The sequence below is a fragment of the Ursus maritimus genome, unplaced genomic scaffold (assembly GCF_017311325.1).
Source record: "Ursus maritimus isolate PB19 unplaced genomic scaffold, ASM1731132v1 scaffold_2, whole genome shotgun sequence".
NCBI classification, from domain to species: domain Eukaryota; kingdom Metazoa; phylum Chordata; class Mammalia; order Carnivora; family Ursidae; genus Ursus; species Ursus maritimus.
In genome coordinates this window covers 101,307,010-101,321,511 of record NW_024424452.1, presented here as the reverse complement: position 1 = coordinate 101,321,511, position 14,502 = coordinate 101,307,010, and the positions used below count along the sequence as shown (strand labels likewise).

General features: G+C 43.1%; 1 protein-coding gene and 1 pseudogene across 4 annotated transcripts in view; one reads left to right on the top strand and one right to left on the bottom strand.

Annotated features, from left to right (window-relative positions):
* Window positions 1-14,502, bottom strand: part of NAV1 (neuron navigator 1) — a 246,049-nt gene that overhangs the window by 40,303 nt on the left and 191,244 nt on the right. The window lies entirely within an intron of this gene.
* LOC121103709 lies at window positions 1,148-3,003 on the top strand (annotated as a pseudogene).

The window sequence follows — 14,502 nt, the reverse complement described above, 5'->3', positions numbered from 1 at the left end:
GATTAATCCAAATACATTGAGAAAGAGCAAAGACAGCATAGGGATTAGAACACACTACAGAGTGATTTCAATTTTATTACTAAGAAATACAGCCCTTATTAAAACAAGCAACCTCTTTTCCCCCCACCCATGACATATATTAATCCCGCATTTATTTTGGGCTAAAATATCACAGCCTCTGTTTTGTAGAGAAAGAATACTGAGGAGGAAAGATCAATCCTGGCTTTATGATCCTATCAGTTCTTCTGGGTCAAGATAAGATCTCTGGCAAGCGAACAAACAAACTATTCACAACATGTTCTCTTGGGTCAAAGACAGAGGAAGCTTGTGGCACTGAACCTTCCATCTGAGATTAATTATTGGTAATGAAGGTCTTGGAGTGGAGAAAAGTCTTATGGAAGGGCTCTTGCAAAAAAAAAATGGGAAGGGGTGTGAAAAAAAAAAAAAAAAAAAAAAAAAAAAGGAAGAAGAAGGGCTGCCGCAGTCTACCAGTCTAAAGAAAACCTTTCCTTTGCCCTACATTTACGGAAAGCCTAACAGGAAAATAAAGGAGGGGAGTGCATCTTCTCAGAGAGGGTTTTCGGTCCTCCTTGCCCAAAAGACATTCTTCCCAACTCAGAGTCTTTTCCTAAAGTGAGAGAGTATCAGCCTAAAATTCTTGGGCAACGTTGGCTAGAGGATTTAAAGATTTCCTAAGAAAATTCCCTTGGAGATTCTGGACAAAAGAAAAATTCTGTTGTCGTTACCCAAGGGTTAAGCACGTCCACTGGAAATGTTCCACTGGAGGGAGCGAATTTTCCTTCCTTAAGGCAAGTGTTAGGGAAGTAATGGATGAGATAGTAAAGACTCAAACATTACAAGGAATTATAGCAGGAAAAAGGAAAAATGCCCCCTTTCTGCCCTCCCACTTGTACTTTTAAAGTAACCACTGTTAACAGCTTCTTGTGCTTCCTTCGAGAATATCCCCATGCTTCTGTGTTCTAGCTTTTTGCTCTCTGGATCTGCCGAATAGCTGACATTATGGCACCACACCTCATCAGCTTGGTTCTCTTTACCAGGCTCTGGAGTTAGAACCTCAGTCTTCCTCTTTGTTGGTTTACTTTCTTCTTTTAGTGAAGTACCTCTTCTAGGAGATTTCTGGAAAAAGATGCTTGGGAAGCAAACTGGTAAGATTTGACACTTTATACAATGTCTTTATTCTGTTTTTACGTGTGAAATTTTGGCTAGCCATAGAACCTAAAGTAGAATTTAAAGCCATTGCTCCATTGTCTGGCCTCTACTGTTGCCATCCTGATCCCTTGTCCTTAATATGTGACCTGTTTCTTTCTCTCTGGAAAGTTTTAGCATATTCCCTGGTGCTCGAAAATATCATTAATGACATGCCTTGGTATGGTATAAAACTATATGAGTTTTATCCATTGAGTTGGATACCTTCCTAGGCCCTTTTAATCTAGAAATTTTCATGCATTATTTCTTTGAGGACTTTCTCCTCTCCATTTTTCAGATCTCTCTTCTAGAATGTCTATTACTCAGATGATAGACTTTGAGGCTGATACTCTGATTGTCTTTCTTATTGTCCAGCATTACATATATTTATTTTTTAACTCTACTTTTTGGGCAGTGACTTCAATTTTACCTTCGGCTGCCTCCGTTAAAATTTTCATTTCTGCTATCGTATTTAAAATTTTAAGGGTACTTAAAAAATAGTATATTGTTCTTTCTTTCAAGGATGCCATGTCTTCTCTTAACTCTCAAAGATATTCATTCACTCATTTATTCGGAGGGGCAGGTTTATAATCTCTTTGTACAGTTTCTGGTTCCAAGTAGCTTTTCTCTGTTTGTATGGGTGAGACTTTCAGGTTACAGACCCTTCTTAGTTGTTGGATGATCCGTGGCTGTTCGTGCATAGGAACAGCCGTTATAGGTTATTTAGAAGCTTTGTGTACATTGGTGGGACTTTGTCAATTATGGTTTCAGTATAGGGAGATGTGATTGGACTTATTTAAGTTTTTTCTCTTGGGGTGGAGGGTCAGATTTCCTAGAGAGGAATCTTCCAAACTCCTGACTGGAGTGGAAGGGCAGTTGCCTTTCAGGAAGTAGCAAAGGAGAGGATCTCAGAGTCTAAGTGTTTCTTACATAAATTTTAAACCAATACTCTTGTTTTTAGTTTCATCTTTTCCCCAGCTCAGGGTCCCTGGTGTCACCAATTACCAGGCTTTTTGAGGGTTCTGGGCTGCAAACATAATGGCTGTGCAGCCTTCCCCACTCCTGGCTTAGGATTCGGCTTTAAGTCGGTTAAATCAGTTCACACTTGCCATTCTGATTTCCAACTTCCCCAAATTTTGTGGCTATTATCTCTTCCTTCTCCTATTCTTTGTCCTTGCCGTGTTAAGACTTAAGGAAAAAAGAACCCCGCCCGTCTTCTCCGCACTGGGAGAGGAGTGCCACAGCCAGTCGTCCCGTAAAAATGGACGCCAGGTGCAAAGTTCGTCTCCACCACCCTGCTTGGTGAGGAGCACCTCTCCGCTGTTGAGTTGAACACCGTCTGCAGTGGTGCTAAAACTACTGGAGACACTGACAGATGACAGTCTCAGCAGCTCGGCAGCCCCACGTCCCCTGACCTCACTTACTCCCACCTGCAGCTTCTGAACCAGTGCCATTTCAAGGGACATCCACACAACAGCCAAGTTCACTGGGGCTGGGGCTGCCACGGTAGGAGGGCCTGGCTCTGGGGCTGGAATTGGGACTGTGTTTGGGAGTCTCATCATTGGTTATGCCACGAACCCCTTTCTGAAGCAAAGGCTGTTCTCCTAACTCCATTCTGGGCTCTGCCCTCTTCGAGGCCCTACAGCTCTTTTGCCTGATGGTGGCCTTTCTCATCCTCTTTGCCACGTGAAGGAGCCATCTCCACCTCCCTAGGTCTTTCTCCCATGTCTTATCTGCCCTGTAAGCTCTTTTTCTTATACCTCCCCAGGCAGCCTAGGGACAGTGGTTGGCTTCGGATTTGACAGAGGGAAGACAAATAAATAATATATTAATAAGAAAAAAAAGGGGAAAAAAAAGAAACCCCAAACCCTTTATGATCATTTTACCCTTGTGGTAGTTGTAAAATATATTAAATTAATGCTACCAGCAGCAAAACACCCCTAAGTGACACTTCACAGAGTTTTGCTCTTTTGGATTAGACGTTCTGATGGGTAGACTTTGAGTAGAGTGAGGAGAGGACGCATTAACTTTGGAGTTCCGTCACCAAACCAGGAAGAGCCAGCAGGAACCATTTAGATGATGTTTTGAAGAATCAAGACCCTGGGAGAAAAGAGGCTGGATGGACACTGTCCCTCCTGAAACATGACTGCCTAAGGGCTAACAACAGAAAGTCTTTAGAAGAGTTTGCAGACTCTCTCAGCTAACGAGCCAGATTTACTATAGAGTAACTGCCTGGTCATTCAAGATAAGAGGGAGAAAGACAAGCGGCTTAAATATGACACCAGGGGGGCCCCTGGGAGGCTCAGTCAGTTGAGCATATGCCTTCGGGGGTCATGATCTCCAGGTCCTGGGAAGGAGCCCTGCATTGGGCTCCCTGCTCTGCGGGGAGTCTGCTTCTCCCTCTCCTCCTCTGCCCTTCTCTTGCTTGTGTGCTCCCTCTCTCTCAGATAAATAAATAAAATCTTTAAAAAATAAATAAATAGACATGGCACCAAAACAATAAAGAGGAGGGCAGGGCTCAGAGCTCGGGAGAGCTACTGCATCTGTTACTTGGAGCAAATAATCTCTCTCTGCTCGCTCTAAGCTGGGTTTTGCAATCTTTCTATTTCTCTTTCAAACTGCTTCCTCACATAGATCTCAGGTGCAGTAAAGAGGGCTAGGCAGCAATGAGCTAGGTCTAAATTTACTAGAAAAACAGAATGCAGAGAAGTTAATATTCGTTCGTAATCCAGCCTACTTACAAATCCAGACCATCACCAACAGGCAACTGATATGAAAGAGAAATGTCCTCTTGTACGTTTGCACCATTTGCTTTCATGGTGTGAAAGCGCTCATTCTGGAAAGGCTGTTAGAGGAATAATGACACTTCACCATTTTCATCCACCCTCAGAATAGAAGAGAAAATAAGTCGGAATCAACAGATGAGAGATTAAGTCAGATACAAACAAGATGATGAAAATGACTCTTGTCAAGGGATATTTCTAAAGCACTGGAACAGGTTATAGCAGTAAATTAAAGATTTTTCTCAGCAGGATATTCATTTTTTCATTTACTGATCGCCTCATATCCTTTAATCCTCCCTCCAAATCTCAAACTTCTCATTTCCTGTTTCCCTGAAAAATGTCAGGGTTTTTTTTTCCGCCTGTCACTTTATCAATAACTTCAGTATGACTTTAACTCTCTTTTCTTCACTTCCCTCCTCAAGAAGTTTACTGATGGTAACCACTTGCTTCTGAAATCTTCTTTTCCCTCTACATTTCTCCTGCTTTTGTTCTGGTTCAGAGCTAATGTCCTCTCACTCAAACCACCATAAAAGCCTTCTTACTGACCCCACTGTCTATAAAGTTTCCCTCCTTCCAACACACACTGAATATAATCAGAAGCCTAATCATCACCCATAAGTGTAGCACTTACCAAACCTTCATTAGCTCTTCATGGTTGATAGAATAAAATCAAAATTGTGAGACCCACTATTCAAGATTACCCACGAGCCATCATTAACATAGGGTGGTGATTAGGAGCACAGATGTTGTAGCCAGACTATCTGAATTCAAGTCCTATATACTCCGCCTAGGATTAAATTAAATTTCAATTTGGCAAACATTCATTGAGCTCCTCATACTTATGTGACAGTTTCAGTGGCATGGGCATTTAAAATGAATGACTATCAGAATGAGCTCACAATCCAAGGAAGAAGACATAGACATGAAATGAATACCATATATGAAGAATAGACAACATACATAAAGCGGATTCGGAGAAAGGAGTGATTCAATTTCCCAACAAAATCCAGAAATACGACTTTGTCATGTTAGGATACAGATGAACACAATGCTCGTCTCCTTTTCCCTAGTCCCACCCTGCTGCAAATTCCTATGTCCTCTAGGATTCCTATCAGGTGACCGGCTGTCTCACCTAATTTCTTTTTGGAAGTACAAGTCTGCTTGAAGAGCCAGTCTTATGATCACTGTGCAAGATTCTGGAGTCCTGGCAATATTACAGGGACTTGACAACAATGTACACAAACCCTACCTACTTTCCATGGGTTTCTCCCTAGCTCTGCGTTTTGAAATCTTATGTTTCTTCAATGCCCAGATCAAACCAAGTTTTCTATGAGGCTTTCCATGATCTTCCTTATCAGAAGAAATCTCATCCTCTTTTACGCACACTAGACTGTATTTCCTTGAGGGGTAGGACTGAGTCTCATTCATCTTTGTACCTCTCATACAATATCTTATACATAGTGGGCTTGTACACATTTGTGGACTTGAACTCCTGGCTTCTGTGAAAGTAGGAATGCATAGGGAAGGGGTTACAATTTTGGAACTGCTTCTTACCTATTCTCCAAGAATGATTAGTAGTTTGTTACCAAGAAATCCTTGTTTCAGAGGGAATTTACAAACATTCTTTTTTTTTTTTTTAGAACTTCCAGTTCTCTGCCTAAACTCTCCATCTATTCAAGAATATAATCCACCTTTTCTACTAGATCCTTAAAAATATTTACAGAAAGCATTTTACAATGTTGTCTGTTAATTTCAATAGTAGGGTCATCCGTAGGTCTGCTTCTATTGACTATTTTTTCTCTTAGTTATATTTTCTGCCTCTTCATGAGTCTTATAACTTTTTATCATATGCCAGATGTATGTAAACAAAGAACGGCAATACATATACCTAGAAAAGATGTGCCCCTTCCTCCGTCAGGCTGTTAGGAGGAGCTGAGTCAGTCTTATCTGTAGCAGAGCTAGGTCTGGGCTTTGTTGTCTCTTTGGTTAAAGTCAATGCACCACTGGTTTCAAATGTTTTGAGGGTAGGATCAAGATTGTCTCAGTAGGGCTTGGGATCTGATCATAGTGAGACTCCCAATATCTCTATGCTTTATAGCCCCGCCCCCAGCTTTTTGGGCTGCTGTGGAGTTCTCTTTACTCTTGGCGGTCTGCTTCTATATATTCAGTGAAGGGCCACTGTGCTTTGAAGGGGTCTTTTTTCTATCCTCCTGCCTTGTTCTCAAATTCCTCTGTAGTGTGTTACTGCTAGGGATTCAATGAATGCTCTCTGTACACTGGGTAGGGAGGGGGATGTCTTTCTCATCTTTCTGCCCTGCCCTCCATTGTCAACTTGCTGCCATTGTGTGTATTAAGCAAAGTCCTCATGGGAAAGAATGAGGGGTGGGTGGGTACGATATTTGCTCTGGGATTTAGTTTCCTTAGACCAGCCAACATGTAGCCTTCAAAAGTTTTGTATGAAGTTGAACTACTTTCTCCTTATTCTCACCTATGGTAGGTTTACTCCTCCTGCTTCTGTGCCTCTAGAATGAAAGCTGGCCATGCATTTTTTTCTCTCCTAGGAAGGACTCGTTCCTTTCTGGAATTTAGTTCAATTTGAATACTTTGCATTCTTAGTTATTTGTTAGTTTTCTAAGTTATGTTTGTTATTTATCCAGCTTATTCTTGTTATTTGGGTGGGAGTGCCTGTATTGTGACACTATACCATTCCTTTCAATAAATCAGCTTCTTGAGGGCTAATTCATCAAACCCTCCATCTAGGGCTGTAAGAATAGCAACAGATTCCTCTTTCTGTTCTATTGCCCACTTCCTGGCACTGATACCACAGTCTTAGGGATACTCTGGTGCACCCCATCTCCTCTGCAGGATGAAAAGAAGGACTGTGAGGAGGCCAGCTCAACTGAACACTGTTCTGTTTGTGTCTGTACAGACACATGGCAATGCACAGGACAGGGAACACTCCTCCCCTCTGGGAAAAGCACCAACACTAACGTAGCTCTTGGCTAGGACTGGCCACCCCTCCCAGACTTCTCTCACACAGTCTGCTCCCCATATTTCAGGTCCAGCCATTCCACGGAACTTGAATAGCCAAGGGAGCCTGCAGACAGCCAGAGGGCCAAGGGTGTGGGCTAGCTAGCGGGAAGGGTGGACTAGCTTGTGACTACATAGGAAAAAATCCTCATTGCTTCTCTAGCACAGCATGGTTCTTAAAAGTCAGACTTGAGGGGCGCCTGGGTGGCACAGAGGTTAAGCGTCTGCCTTTGACTCAGGGCGTGATCCCGGTGTTATGGGATCGAGCCCCACATCAGGCTCCTCCGCTATGAGCCTGCTTCTTCCTCTCCCACTCCCCCTGCTTGTGTTCCCTCTCTCACTGGCTGTCTCTATCTCTGTCGAATAAATAAATAAAATCTTAAAAAAAAAAAGTCAGACTTGACTACTGAATCGTTTCTCCATTTGTCCGGAATATATATGCCTGGTGAGTCAGTAACCAAACTTCACTGATTATTTACCACTTAATGGATAAGAGCTCTGTACACAGAAGCTGACTTTCTCCTCTGAAAGTGGAGAAATATCTATAATAGGCTGGTTTTAAGAAATGGGATTTCGGGGGGGCGCCTGGGTGGCGCAGTCATTAAGCATCTGCCTTCGGCTCAGGGCGTGATCCCAGCGTTCTGGGATCGAGCCCCACATCAGGCTCCTTTGCTAGGAGCCTGCTTCTTCCTCTCCCACTCCCCCTGCCTGTGTTCTCTCTCTCGCTGGCTGTCTGTCTCTGTCAAATAAATAAATAAAATTAAAAAAAAAAAAAAGAAATGGGATTTCGGGGTGATTATTTTTACTCACAGGCAGAGTTTATGGAATTGGAAGCCTAAGATTATATCACAAGGAGATACTTAGGACTTCTTGCTCTCCCATCTAGGAAAACAAGGGCAATGCTTTACCATCTAAACTGGAAATAGGCTCCAAGACAGCAGGAAGCTGTTTGACCCCAGTGTACCCAACGTCTGAGAACTAAATCACCAACTACTTATATAAAGAAGCCAGAGTTAGACTTGGGAGGCTTTTCAGTCCCCATCACTGTACCAACAAGGGTGACTGTATTGTATGAGACACACAACATCAAATGGGACACAGCGGTAAAGGTCATCAATAGCCACAGCTCTTGATACCGTCCCACTTGCTGGAGTTGATGGACAGTGGCCTAGGTCAGGCAGTTAAACAGGAAACAGTGACTAATGGTAAGACAAAGTGTAGCTCAGACTTGAGATCTGATGGCAATCTGACAGCCAAAATGGGTGGGAGGCTAGCAAATGTGACGACCCTGGCTCTAGGTTTCCTAAGAGCCAGGATGGCTATGGATCAACACAAAAGGAATATTTTGAGAATATAAGTACTTTACGTAATGATGCCATTGGATAGTTCTGCAGCCAAGAGTATTTCATGACATCTGCCCCTGAAACTGAAGTTACTCTTGGTACTTCAAGGGGACAGGGAAAAGAGTACATGAAGTTTGGTCTAGGATCAGTCCAAGATAGAGTTAAATACATAAAGAGACTCAAAATTAATCTGTCCTCCTGGGGAGGTTAACTTTATGGCTAGAAATGGACCAGGCTGACTTTAAAGAGTATATCTTTCTATGGACCAGAATACATTCCTGATACTTGCTCTCATCTATTCATTATTATTATTATTATTAAAGATTTATGTATTTATCTGAGAGACAGAGACAGAGAGAGAAAGAAGTGAGGGAGGGAGAGAGAGTAAGTGGGGGGAGGGGCAGAGGGAGAGGAAGAGAATCTCAAAGAGACTTCCCACTGAGTGTGGAGCCTGTGAGTGCGGAGCCTGATGGGGGGCTGGATCCCACAACTCATGAGATCACGACCTGCTTGCTTTCATCTTAAAAATTTCCATAACTGGGACGCCTGGGTGGCACAGCGGTTAAGCGCCTGCCTTTAGCTCAGGGCGTGATCCTGGCGTTATGGGATCGAGCCCCACATCAGGCTCCTCCGCTATGAGCCTGCTTCTTCCTCTCCCACTCCCCCTGCTTGTGTTCCCTCTCTCACTGGCTGTCTCTATCTCTGTCGAATAAATAAATAAAGTCTTTAAAAAAAAAATTTCCATAACTTCCTTGGACTAAACCAGCAACCAGGTCAGAGTTTAGATACAGGTTTCCTTGCTTATAACCTCAAGAATACTCTTGGCTTCTAAGATGAAATATAATAGGTTAAACCACATGAAATTGTCAGTTTTGTAGGTAAAAAAGTGGTTAAACATGGGTACTTTCATATGGTTCAACATCACATATATTTATGTTCATGTCTGGCCATTGCTTCAGCACTTGTCTGCTACAGAAGAGTAGTAGTGGATTCTAAACTCTTAATAGGAGGAAAGCGTAACAGGAAGAAACGGAGTCAAAGGACAGAAATGACAACCTTTGCCGACCTAAGCCTTGTCCGGTACACCTGAACAAGGGAACATGTTCTGAATTCTGCTCAAGCCAAAGTTCCCAAGATACCCCATTCTTCATATGTTTTTTCTACTTTGTTCAGGCCCATTCCTGGAGGTGAGCCACTCAGCCGGGAGCGAGCTCAGCCTTCCCCAAAGGTCACTCAGACAGCCGTGGAGACGTGGGTTCCTAATGAGAGAATTAGTCAGTGATGTTCCATCTCTGGTCCCTGCAGCAAGTGGACTCACTTGCCCTCCTTTGTTAACGAGGTGGTGGTCTTCTAGACCCGTGTTACATGGGAGCTCCTGGCCTTACGTGGCTCCTGAGTACTTGAAACGTGGCTAGCCCAAATTGAGATGTGCAGTAGGATTTCAAAGACTTAGTACCAGATTTCAAATACTTAGTATGAAAAAAGATTACAATGCATCTTACTAACAACTTCATATTACATACTAAAATAACATTTTAGATATATTGGGTTAAAGAAAACATGTTATAATTGATTTCACCTGTTTTACTTTTTAAAACGTCTCTACCAGAAAATTTTAAATTACATATGTGACTTGCATCTTTGGAAAGCGCTGTCCTAAACAGGAAACTTTTGGTCGATGAAATGTCAGCTTTGAAGAGCTGGAGTTCATTAGTTGCTACAGCGATCACAGTTGATCCATGACCTGGGAAAGCTATGGTGTGCAGTTAAACCTCAGCTTATCCATTCCTTGATGGCACCAAATGTGGTAGAATTGTTGAATACATGAACTGAATTATCAGCCACAGTCCTCAGAGAGCCTTCGAGAGGTTAAGGAGGATAAGTGATTAAAAAAAAAAGAAAAAGATAATGAAAGAGTCAGAATGTAATTGGGCAAGTTTGTGATGTTCAGTTTTGCAAATGAATCAAGGCCATGTAGAGAAACCAACATTCTACTCAAGTATCTCCGAAGTTCTCAAAGTCGGTAACCTCTCCCGCTCCCCACCCCCATGTGGCCTCAGAGCACTCCAAGAGCAAGGGGGAGTACAGTGTCTGCTTCATTACATGTCTGTGGTTTGGCAGAGACCACGGCAAGCTAGCCTGATCTGGCCAAAAAGCCAGGCAATGGGAGGAAAGGACGAATTGCACAGAGGGAGAGATTTAGAGGAAGAGGGGGGAGGGGGAGAAGAAGCCAATGTAAATTTTCTGAGCTAAGGGTTTGCCAAGTCAGGGGTAAAGATCACCCAGAAGAAGGGACTCTAAAGAACCAGGTAACCAGAGTCTGATATGAAATTGGAGGATATGTACAATTAGGAAAATCAGTTTGGCCTCCTTGATATTTTGGCAGTAAGCTCATACCAGGATTCCAGCGCATAAGAAAACTAATGGTTTCAGTGACTTATTAAAGACACTTCCTAAATTCCAGTTTGAATCACAGAACTATCTAATTTTGTTCAGCTCTCAAACGCTGAGGCTAATTTTGTGAATGACTGTAGGCTGGGAACCCAAAATTCAGATTTAATTCCTACAGATTAGCTTACATGGTACTATTGGCACCATTGAAAAATCAGGAAATAGCACAGCTTTGGAGCCTTAATACCCCAAAGTTTGAAGGTATTTCTTGGAGAGCAAAGCCAGCTGATACAAAAAAAACAAGGAAATTAGGCCCCAGTGCCCTGCTGTACCTTGGCTATTCTGTAAAATTCAGAAATCACAGATTTCCACTGTTGTCTTTTTCTTTGAAGTCACTCAGCTCATAATTTCTACAGTGACTGCCAACGTTCCCTGTGGCATGTAGAAAGGGGATAATGTAAATAAACGCAAGGCTGTTAGCCCGCCAAGCCTATGAAACGTTGCCGTAATGTGCTCACTGAGAAAGGACTTCTGTTATTTCTGAGGATGCCTGATGTAACAGAGAAGTGAGAAAACTTCTGTCCGCTCGGCCCCAGTTTTAGCCCATCTCAACTCTTGCTCAAGTTACAGTGACCATTGGCTCGTCCGCTGGAGCTCGCTCTCCCTTCCTACGGGGCCTAAGGTTTTTGAGCGGTGGCCATAGGATCACAGGCTCAGCCCTAAGCAGAACCCCATTCGGTCAAAATCAAGCCATATGTTTTCCTTTCGTACCCTCTGCCCAAATCTGTACAGACGTCATCTCACCAGAGGCAAGAATGCTTTGAGAGAACTCGCCCCCCAGCATCGAGTCCTTAATTGGTCTGGAGAATTGGATGCCCTTGCAGTTACATACAAAATTCTGTGCCTATGTGCAATTTTCTGGACTTGGAACATACTTTCAGATTCTCAAATGTCTATGGCCTAGAAAAAAAAAGCTTTTAAAATTATCATCTTGCCTCATAACACCATGCTTCAAAGCACTGCCTTCTTGATTCTGGCATTTCATCTTTGCTCTAAAGTTAAGAGAGTTTCTTAAGGCTAGACCATCGTTATAGACATTGTGTCCCTTCCCCCTGCAAATCTTTAAAGGGAAGCCATAACTCCCCATGATACATTTGGAGATGGAGCCTTTAGGGAGGTGACTAAGGCTAGATGAAGTCATTAGGGTGGAGACCTAATCTGACAGAATTGGTATCCTCGTAAGAAGAGGAAGAGACACCAGAGAGCTCTTCCTGTGTACAGAGGAAAGGTCATGCAGAGACACTGAGAGAAGATGGCTGTCTACAGGCCACGAAGAGAGATCTGACGAGAAACCCAACCTGACAGCATCTCAATCTTATAACTTTAGCCTTCAGAACTGTGAGAAAAGAAGTTTCTGTTGTTTAAGTCTCCCAGTCTATAGTATTTTGGCAAAGTAGCCCGGGCAGGCTAATATAACCATTAAGTGATGAAAACTAGCTTATTTTTTATCTACCCATCAACACCCCCACCACCAGTAGGCTACATGGGACGCTGACCACCTCCATCATTCAGATTCGTTTCCAATGCAAAGATTAATATTAAGCTTTTGATCAAAAGGCCACACAGGTCATTAGAGCCGAAATAAAATATCCAAATCCATCAGCTAGGCTCAGGAGAAGCTACGGAGTGAGAAAATCAAGGAGTCAAGCAAAGTGGAAGGAGTTAGCGCTTTGACTTGGCAGCAAACTAATCCTGGAGAAATTCCACCTTTTTATGATGAAATCAGGTTGGACGTGGGCTTCTCTAACGAGACGATGCACAGCTCCAGCCCTGCAAACGGCTTCTGGAGCGCTCTCTGGGACGAAATGGACGCAACTGGATTAGAGGTGTCAATATATTTTATTGGGGTCTTAACGTGGGAAAGGGTCATTGCAGGGTAGTGGGCGAGAGACAGAAGTGAGAGTAGAAGGGGAAGACATGAGAGACTGTTTCCGAGGTGTGGTTTCGTTAGAGCTCTGCCATGTCAGCTGGCAGGGCCAGAGCAAAGGGGGAAAAAAAAGAGCAGAAAGTTGAGCTGTTTAACGGGAGTCTCCTTAATTAGGACCAACTGTGGGTGAGGAATGCTGAGTCGGCTGGCCACAATTTGTTTGAGTTTTCTCTAGTTTCAGAGATTTCCTTTTTGCCTGCCTCCAGCCTTTCCCCTCCTCTACTGTTTTCACAGGGGTAAGAGTGAAAAAACAAGGCACTGTCCTCTCTTTTTCAGATGTGTCCAAATGAGGAAATTTAAATCCCCCACCGAGTGAAAGGTAACTGGGAATCTCTCTCAAGAAAAGGGGAATGTTCTTAGGGGTGCGATCAAAGTCACCTTCAAAGAAGAAGCGGCAGCCCTTGGGGCAAGCTCTGGAATACTGAAGATGGGCCTCTATCTCCACTGCTCTTTATCACCAGAGTTCAACTAGTTTTTCTTAGCCTCCGTTTCCCCAAGTATAAACCGGTAGTTCAGCACCTATGAAGCAAAATGTTTGGAAAGTGGAACATCAGGAAAAACAATTTATTTTCAAAGATTTTATTTATTTATTCGACAGAGAGAGACAGCCAGTGAGAAAGGGAACACAAGCAGGGGGAGTGGGAGAGGAAGAAGCAGGCTCCCAGTGGCGCAGGGAGCCCGATGCGGGGCTCGATCCCAGGACCCTGGGATTATGCCCTGAGCCGAAGGCAGACGCTTAACGACTGAGCCACCCAGGCGCCCCAAGGGAAAAACAATTTTGATTTTTCACTTAGGCAAAAAACCTATCTTGAAAAAAACTAAAAAGTCACAAAAGTAAGATGTCAATGGAGAAAAGTGATCTTAATTGGAGTTTCTATGTTTTTATCAGAGCGAATGTCAAGGAGGCTCTAAGAATAGGCAGCTGGGTACTGTTTGGAACCAATATTTCCTTTCCTTCCCCAAACCATCAGAGACGTCCCATCTTATAGATTTTTGGAAAGGGATGAAAATGATATTTGATTTAAAATTTCATAAGATACTTCCTGTTTCCTCCCCACTTCTCACCCCTATTCTTCCTGAGACCTTTCTTAGGAGTCTGTCACACAATTTCCAAATCCCTGGCTAACCGAAAGGAAATCATACCACAGTGTCTGCATTTCTGCATTTTCTTGAAAGCAGTAAGGAATTAAGAGATAACTGACAATCTTCTGAAAAGTTGGAAAGATTCACGTGAAATGCCTAGAGCAGGGCTTGGCCGGTTTTTCCCGTAAAGAACCAGATAGTAAAATAATTCGGCTTTGAGGGCCATATGGTGTCTGTTGCAACGGCTCATCTCTGCCCCGTAGCAGGAAAGCAGCCACCAGCAGTAGGTGAACGAATGAAGGCAGCTATGTCCCCAAATAACTTTATTTATGGACAATGAAATTTGAATTTCACGTAATTTTCATGTGTCACAAAATATTACTCTTCTTTTGAAACTTCCCCCCCAATCACTTGAAAATATGAAAACCATTCTTAGCTTTTTGGGCCAGGCAAAAACAGGCAGTGGACCAGACCTAGCCCAGAAGGCCAAAGTCTGCCGACCGCCGGGCTAGACCACGCTAAAGACGGAAAGGCGAAAAGGAAAAGAAATAGGAATTCCTCAACTGACAAATCCTGAACCAAAAAGCAATTCTGGACTAAGAAGGACCTTCGCTTTTATTCCCTCTTAGCGCCCTTCTGATCTAACTTGCTGAGCTTACAAGTCAAAACCAGATTTTTC